Source organism: Triticum urartu, chromosome 3 (assembly GCF_003073215.2).
Source record: "Triticum urartu cultivar G1812 chromosome 3, Tu2.1, whole genome shotgun sequence".
In the NCBI taxonomy this organism is placed as follows: domain Eukaryota; kingdom Viridiplantae; phylum Streptophyta; class Magnoliopsida; order Poales; family Poaceae; genus Triticum; species Triticum urartu.
In genome coordinates this window covers 97019037-97028374 of record NC_053024.1, presented here as the reverse complement: position 1 = coordinate 97028374, position 9338 = coordinate 97019037, and positions in this window count along the sequence as shown.

Here is a 9338-nt window from a genome sequence, read left to right as displayed (position 1 = left end):
GTGGTGGATCTGGGGGGCGCAGGGCGGGGGCAGGGAAGCGCGTGGGGGGTTGCGGGGGAACGGATCCGCCCCGCCGCCGCCATCCCGGGGCGCGGCGTGGCTTCGCCGGCCGGTCCTCCGGCGGCAGCGCAGCGGGGATGGCGGAAGGGGAGGGTTCCCGGCGGCGACGGGTGCGGTTACCCCCGTGTCGCCAGGGGAGGGCGAGCGCGGAGGGGGGGATTGGACTTTTCCTACTCAGTTGATTGGGGGAATGTTCTGGTTGGGGATATTAGGTAGCTCTTAGCTAGCCGTCCGCAAAAAAATCATGTTAATTAGGCGAGAATAGAACAAAGTTAGCCATGCTCTCGCCCAAATGGGTCGGTTGTTACCTAAAACTGTTGTTTGGCTCCGTAGTGCCCCTGTTGAGGTTGACATTTTATGTCAACATGACTGTAATAGTGTCTCTGGTTAAGTAATGGAAGTTCTTTATTCGCAAAAAAAAATATGGATTTGAATTTACTAATGAGATACCCAAACATTTAGGAGCTGGATTAGTTAGGTCCGGGTGTATATATGCAAAATCATGGGCATGAAACTTGGCGTTTGATGAAACTCTAGCGAATACTCTTCGATAATTTCTACGTGAAGTGCATCCACGGATTGGTGGAGCTTTTGTACTTTGCCTTCGCCGTGCGTGACTGCGCCTGTCAGGCCACAATGGGCCTGGTGAGTGCTGACCGCTCCCGACCAATTGTATACGAAGTACAAACATGCGGGTTGAGAGACACAGCAGTTGGCTACATTGGTTCTCTCAGCAAGATCACGATTTTATATAGTCCTAGAAAAACATCATGATTTTATAAAGGTGTTTGTTTGTGAGAGTCAAGATTTTTCAAGTATTGTTGACATAAAATTGTTGGTGTTTTTTCGCGAAAAAAGGCCACTTGGTGTTTGAGACTAAAAGTCACATCGGTGTTTATTGGAAACGAATATTTTGGCAATGCAACTCAATGTATTGATCGGTGTATAGCGCACGTATATATGGAGTACAAGGTGGGCCACAACCTCAACTATACAATGACTAGGAGGTGGGCCGGACTATACAATATACATGCACAAACCATATATTCAACACCCCCCCCCCTCCCCCGCAGTCGAAGCGTCGCCGGAGACGCAAAGACTAGACCTGAACTCCTCGAAAACAGAAGTAGGCAGTCCTTTTGTCATAACATCGGCAAACGGTTGCGCCGTCGGGACGTGGAGGACCCGGATGCGCCCAAGGGCCACCTGCTCACGAACAAAGTGTATGTCGAGCTCAATGTGCTTCGTTCGTCGATGATGGTCCGGGTTGGCGGAGAGGTACACAGCGGAGACGTTGTCGCAGTAGACGAGTGTGGCCTTGTGAACATCACAAAGCAACTCCTGGAGCAGCTGGCGAAGCCAAGAGCATTCGGCAACAGCGTTAGCCACTGCCCGATACTCTGCCTCGGCACTCGAGCGAGAGACTGTAGGCTGTCGCTTGGAAGACCAAGAGATCAGAGACGGCCCAAGGTAGACACAGTACCCCGAAGTGGAGCGCCGTGTGTCCGGGCAGCCAGCCCAGTCCGCATCAGAGTAGGCGACGAGGTCGGTAGAGGCGGATGCCGTCTGTGTAAGTCCCATGGACGTAGTGCCGCGTATGTAACGGAGGATACGCTTCACCAAGGTCCAGTGAGAGTCACGCGGAGCATGCATGTGAAGACAGACCTGCTGAACGGCATACTGCAAGTCGGGGCGCGTCAGAGTGAGGTACTGCAAGGCACCCACAATGGAGCGATAGAAGGCCGCGTCGGATGCGAGAGAGCCCTCCAGAGCTGAAACCTTGGCCTTGGTGTCAACAGGCGTGGGAGCAGGCTTGCAGTTAAGCATGCCGGCACGATCAAGAAGCTCATGGGCGTAACGCTACTGGTGCAGAAAGAACCCATCTGGCCGTCGAACCACCTCAATGCCGAGGAAGTAGTGGAGAGGCCCCAAGTCCTTCAGGGAAAACTCATCGCGAAGACAAGCAGTAAGCCGCTGGAGAAGCGCGACAGTGGAAGCCGTCAGGATGATGTCGTCGACATAGAGCAACAAGTAGGCCGTGTCAACCCAGTGATGGTACACGAAGAGGGACGCGTCGGAGCGGGTCGATGTAAATCCGAGCGTCTGCAGGAAGGCAGCGATGCGCTGGTACCAGGCCCGAGGCGCCTGCTTCAACCCGTAAAGAGAACGGGAGAGCAAGCACACATGGTCCGGATGTGTGGCGTAGACGAAGCCGGTGAGCTTCTCACAGAACACCTGCTCGGTGAGGTAGCCCTGCAAGAAGGCGTTGGAGACGTCCAACTGATGCACAGGCCAAGCTCGGGAGACGGCCAGCTGAAGCACGGTGCGGATCGTGCCCGGTTTAACAACCGGAGCAAAAGTGTCGGTGAAGTCCACGCCCGCATGTTGCCGAAAGCCTCGAACCACCCAGTGAGCTTTGTAGCGCTCGAGAGTCCCGTCGGGACGAGTCTTATGCCGAAAGACCCACTTGCCCGTGATGATGTTGGCACGAGGTGGCCGAGGGACAAGCTGCCAGGTGTGGTTCCGTTGGAGCGCATCGAACTCTTCCTGCATCGCAGCGAGCCAATGAGGGCCCCGAAGGGCGGCTCGAGCTGACGATGGGAGAGGGGACGGCTCGGAGACGGAAGCGGCGAGAAGATACTCATCGCTGATGTACCGCGTACTCGGGCGGAAGGTACCGGCCCGAGAGCGAGTCATCGGGCGGGACAGCGAGTCCGGGGCGACGGGCGAGGACGAAGAAGAGCCCGCCGCCACTGATGCCGCGGGTGAGACCGCGGGTGAGGCCGCCGCGGGCGAGGCCGCGGGGAAGGCCGCCGCGGGCGAGGCCGCCGGTGAGGGCGGGGGGGAGCCGAGGAGGCCCGCGCCGATGGTGGCGCAGGGGGCGTCACAGGCGCCGGGAGGGGTGCAGCCCCTAAGGAAACCGGTCGGGGAGGAACTCGACCCGGGGCATGGTGGGCACCCTCAAAGCCAGGAGGCGGCCCGAGAGAAGCGCCAGAGCGGCCTTCACCAGGAGCGGGCAAGGCCGCAACATCCGAAGGTACCTGCTGAAACGGAAAAACCATCTCATCAAAGTAAACGTGTCGGGAAGTGATGACCCGATGTGAGATAGGATCATAGCAGCGGTAGCCTTTGGTGTCGGGGGGATAGCCAAGAAAAATACAGGCCACGGACCGTGGTGCGAGCTTATGAGAAGTAATGGAAGCGATGCTAGGGTAGCACAAGCAACCAAAAATGCGAAGTTCGGTGTAGGAAGGTGGCGTGCCGAACAAAAGATGATGAGGAGCAAAATTCCCGCGAGTGCGACAAGGACGGATGTTGAGGAGTAGTGATGCGGTGGCGAGCGCGTCAGGCCAGAAACGTGGTGGCACGTTGGCGTGAAAGAGGAGGGTGCGAACGCAGTCATTAAGAGTGCGAAGCACGCGCTCAGCGCGGCCATTTTGTTGCGAAGTGTACGGGCAAGTGAGACGAAAAATCGTGCCATGTGTGGCGAGAAGGTTGCGGATGGCAAGATTATCGAACTCCTTCCCGTTGTCTGTTTGCAACGGATGAATGGGGCGACCAAACTGCGTGGAGACATAGGAGTAGAATGCGGTGAGAGTGGCAACAGAATCCGATTTTCGCTGCAATGGGAAGGTCCACACATAGTGCGAAAAATCATCAAGGATAACAAGATAATAGAGATAACCCGTGTTACTTGCAACAGGAGAGGTCCAAACATCACTATGAATTAACTCAAATGGGTATGAAGCAACATGCGAGGAAGTGCTAAAGGGTAAACGAGTATATTTGCCGAGACGACAAGCATGACAAGTGTGATCGTCGATCTTATTACATGTGAATGAAAAACTGCGAAGAATATGACGAAGGGTGGCAGGGTTGGGATGACCGAGACGAGCATGCCAAAGGTCCACTCCAGCGGAAAGCGCCATGGGTGCAGCGACGGAGGATGTGGAGGAGTGGACCGGGTAGAGATCGTCGGGGCTGCCACATCGGTGGAGCACCATCCGGGTACGGGCATCCTTAACAGAAAAGCCAAACATGTCAAATTCAACAGTGACAGAATTTTCACGTGTAAGAGAACGAACAGAAACAAGATTTTTAATGATGTCAGGTGAAACGAGTACGTTAGAAAGATGTAATGAAACGGAAGAACCGTCGCCCACGGTAATACGAGCAGTAGTGTGAACAGGGTGAGCGGTAAGAAGGTTACCGGGGTTGGTGGCCATGTGAGCCGTGGCTCCAGTGTCCATGTACCAGTCGCCACCGCCGGTGTTTTGCTGTGGCGTGGGGGCGGTGTGGAGGGCCGCTAGCAGCGCGGGGTCCCATGGTGCTGGCGGGAGGGCCGGGGCCGACGGCAGAGGCTGTGGCGGCGGCGCCACGAGCCCACCGGCCGGAGGCAGCCCATAGGCCGCCGAGGGGTCGTAGAGCGGCACCGGCGGATACGCCTGAGGGGCCGCGTACAAAGCCTGATGAGGAGCCGGGCGGGCGCCAAAAACGCCGAGGACGGGGCGCGCGGTATGGGCATGGAGTATGCGTGAACAACCCCCGTCCAGGGATTCTGGCCGGCCTGCCAGGGCGCCAGCGGGAGCGGGTGCTGCGGCTGGCGCGGCGCCCCACCGTGGACAGCTAGCGGCTGCTGCTGCTGCTTGCGGCCACCTCGGCCGCAACGCCCGCCCCGGCGCTGCTGCTGCTCGGCGGGGGGCGGCGGAGGGGCCTGCGGCGGCGCGGGATATGGGAACCCGGGCGGCGGCTGCACGTGGAGGGCCCCCTGAGCGGGCCGTGGCGGGGGAGCCGGAGCGGTGGGCGGCGCACCACCGCGGGTTCCGGCGGTGAGAGCCGTATGGGTGGCCCGGGCGCGCGACATTCGCATCCTCTTCTCCTCCAGCTTCAGGTGCGCGACGATCTTGGGGAAGGTCGAGTTGGTGATGAGAGGGATGTTGGAGGCGGCGTTCCCGAAGTCTTCGTTCAGGCCGGCGATGAGAGTGCTGAGGAGGAGCTCGTCGGAGACCTTCTCGCCGAGGTCACGGAGCTCGTCGACAAGCTTCTTGAGGCGCATGCAATAATCGTCGACCGACGAATCAAGCTGCTGGCACCCAAAAAACTCGCCGTGCAAAAAGACCTTGCGTTGGAGCGCGTTGTCGGTGAAGAGGCCGTTGAGCTTAGTCCAAACGGTGTGAGCGTCATCATCGGCGGAGACCACCGTGTGGAAGAGGTCCTTCGAGATGGTGGTGTAGAACCAGCGGATAAGAGTGGCGTCGATGGACGTCCACTCCTCATCGTCCTCCATGAAGCGGGAGTCCACGGAGCCATCGATGTGATTCCGGAGATTGTACTCACGGAACACAAGGGAGAAGTACGTCTTCCAGGCATAGTAGGTGGAGGTGAGTTGATCGAGGACGACGGGAACCCGAGCGAGGATATTGAGATCACGGATGACGACGGGATCGGGGCCGTCGAAGGGGTTGGTGCGGCGGCTGCGGGTGGTACCGATGGAACCGGGGGAGGCCATGGCCGAGAGGGGAGGGCGGCGGCGTGTGGTGAAGCGGCGCGGCGGGAGGGATGGCGGCGCGGCGCGGGTGGCGGCGCTGCGGGTTGCGGGCGGAAGCACGAGGCGGCGGCACACAGGGGAGGGCGGCGGCACGGCGGCGAGGAGACGCGGCGGCAGCGGCGGCACGAAGTGGCGACGGCTGCGGGTGGCGGCGGCGGCGGCGATGGAATCGCGGCGGCGGCGGCGGCAGGAGTTAGAGTTAGGATCGTAGGTATGATACCATATTGAAAATAAATATTTTGACAATGCAACTCAATGTATTGATCGGTGCATAGTGCACGTATATATGGAATACAAGATGGGCCACAACCTTAACTATACAATGACTAGGAAATGGGCCGGACTATACAATATATATGCACAAAAACCATATATTCAACAGTGTCGGAGAAAACGACTAAAAATATCAATGAGCAGATGGATCTTGTACTAAACCAACCGGCAGCTGCTGTTGCTGCGGCAGGTGCGGACAAGAGATCGGAGGTGGCAGTCTCTGCCATGTTTTTGCCTTCTGGCCTACCCTCCTTTTGAAACGGATTTCTCCTGGCACCTTTGGCCAACTTTTGCCCAGTAGGCCATGCCTCTGACCGCCGACTTGTATGATCCCAAACACTGCCCTGATGGGATTTTCCTTGGTTAACCTCAATCCCCAACAACTACGTACAGGTGTATATCACCATGCCACAATAAATATCCTTTCCCGGCAGAAAAATAAATAAACATCCTTTCCCGGCAGAAAAATAAATAAACATCCTCCATGCTGAACAAACAGTATACGAATGTAATTACAAGAGAGGAACGCTTTTTGATGGCGGATTCAAGTCTACTGGTGTTTAATACTACTAGTTTTTGATGGAGTGGCTCATAGCATGCCATCGGCCAGAAGATCTCCAAAATTGACTGCACGCTTAAAACCTGATGGGGGTAGTACTTGATCATAAGGAATCAATCTCCTGTTTTCAAACTCAAAATAAATGACATTTTTTTTAGAACGAAGGCTCAAGGGGAGCCCGACTTTGAATTAACAAAGCCATCAACCAGGCAGGATTACACAAGACCACCAAGCAAGAGCGACCGAAAGATATAAGGGAGCTGAAAAAGCAGTTTACGACGCAACGCACACTACTGCACACATAGAAATACACATGAAAGACCTGCAAATAATGTCGAAACCCGCTGCACATCGGCACCAAGAGCAAGGGAGCAGAGTAGCGTCAAGGATCAGCCAAAGGCCTGCAAGAAGTGCGCGCAGCCGGATCGTGGGATTGGGATCACGAAACCTGTTTTCCAACGCCGAAGAAGACCCCAATCCTCTCGCCTAGGCTCGAAGGCGCCGCACCGTCGGGTCGTTGGGCGCTCACCCGAGAGCAAGAGCAGGTGCCGGTCGAAACCCAGAGCAGGCATAGCTCACAGTCCTCACCACGCCGTAGGCACACCACTAGCTGCACTACCACCTGCCCGAGGCCACCGAGAGCAGAAGGAAAACCGCTGGGAGGATTGTCGAAGAAACAAACTGCAAAGACCCAAGGGCGAAGCTTGGGAAGCCTCTGCTTGGACTCGCATCCGACGAGCGCTCTCCTACCTCGGCACCACTCACCCGGAGAACCATACAACCCAAGGCGGCGCCTCCAAGGAGGGAACGACGTGCAGAACGCCGCCACCGCCCAACCCGAGACGAGTTTTGGGCTTTCACCCGGGATCTAGGACGGAGATGGATATGGGGGACCTCAGCGGTGCCTCGAAGGAGAAAGGCGATGCGCGCACGCGCCCTCATCGCCGTGGTCGGAGATCCGACCAAGGGTTTCCCCCGGACTCGAGATATGCCACCGGCACCAGCACCGGAAGTGGCAGCAAAAGCTGCAGATCGGACACAGCCGGAGAGGAGGAGTGAGCAGAGGAGGAGGAGCAACTCGACCTTCAGATCTGTAGCGGAAGAAGACCGTGCCACGACCACCACCCGTCGGATCCACGCCGCCCGAGCAGCCGAGGACACCGGCCATCACGTCCCGCGCACACCGCCTGTCGTAGAGGCTGCGTCGCCTCGCCGTCCGGGGCCGCCGCCCCGGTGTCCGGGGTCCTTCGCGCGGGAACGAAGCGACGAGAGGCCTCGCCGCCACCTTCATCGGCGGCCGCCGGGGCTTGCCAGGCATCCCTCAGGTGGCGGCGAGGGAAGGAGATGTAGGAAGGGGTGGCGGCGGCGGGGGGAAACCCTAGTCGCCCCCGGGTCGCCCGCTGGGGATGACATGGGAGCCACGGGTGGTGGGGGATCAGAGTGTCTGCAAAATAAATGGAATGTATACGAGCAATGCTACACACACGAATTATGTTTACCGAGTATTACGATGTGGCTTACCTGGCTAATTTTGATTGTGTATAATAAACTGAAGGGCCCATCCCCGCTGAAATTCGGGAGGGGGGTAGTTTGGAAACAACCCGTAATGCTCTGTAAACTGCCCGTGTGTCTAGGATTTTCGCATGTATACAGGATGTCGTGCTTCTCTAGCAGCAGAAAGAAAGGAAAGGAGGTGTGAGGGCTTGTGGTGTCTACATGTTAGGGTGCAGGGTACTGACCTTTTTTCCCATTCTATCCAAAATGGATCCGGTTTCACTATCATTGAGATAACGGAACAACAGCGACAAAACAAAAAGCGTCCGGGCGCAACTGCAGGAAGTAAACGGGACCTCTCACTAGATGTTCTCTTGGCATCACACTGCCGCATGCACCACGAGGGACGAGGCCAGAACCAATGGGTGAAGGGACATAGGTTTGTCCCCTCTCCTCCCCAATGCAAATCTAAGTCACACATCGCACATGGGGGTGCCAACCAGCGGGTTAAGACATTTCTCTATCCAGCACTAGGAAGATCCTGCGTTATCCTCCTTCTTTTCTTCTTCTTCTCGCAACACCGTATCATCATCAACATCTTTCTGTCCTGCTTCTGTGTCCCTCAACATGAGGGGTGCCCTCCCTGCGTTGGCTTCAGGGGCAGCATGCATCGCCAGCTCCTCTTGTTGTAGTCGTGCTGCACATAGATCCATCTGTTGGTGAACATAGTAATTTCAAAATTTTTCCTACGCACACACATGATCATGGTGATGCATAGCAACAAGAGGGGAGAGTGTGTCCACGTACCCTCGCAGACCGAATGCGGAAGCATTAGCACAACGCGGTTGATGTAGTCGTACGTCTTCATGATCCGACCGATCCAAGTACCGAACGCACGGCACCTCCGAGTTCTGCACACGTTCAACTCGATGACGTCCCGCGAGCTCCAATCCAGCAAAGCTTCACAGGAGAGTTTCGTCAGCACGACGGCATGGTGACGGTGATGATGATGCTACCGACGCAGGGCTTCGCCTAAGCACCGCTACGATATGATCAAGGTGGATTATGGTGGAGGGAGGCACCACACACGACTAAGAGATCAATGATCAATTGTTGTGTCTATGGAGTGCCCCCTGCCCCCGTATATAAAGGAGCAAAGGGGGAGGCCGGCCGGCCCTCTATGGCGCGCCAGGAGGAGGAGTCCTCCTCCTAGTAGGAGTAGGACTCCCCTCTTTCCTACTCCTACTAGGAGGGGGAAAGGAAGGGGGAGAGGGAGAAGGAAAGGGGCCCCCCTCTCCTAGTCCAATTCGGACCAGAGGGAGAGGGGCGCGCGGCCTGCCCTAGGCCAGCCCACTCTCTCTCTCTCTCCACTAAGGCCCATAAGGCCCATTATTCTCCGAGGGG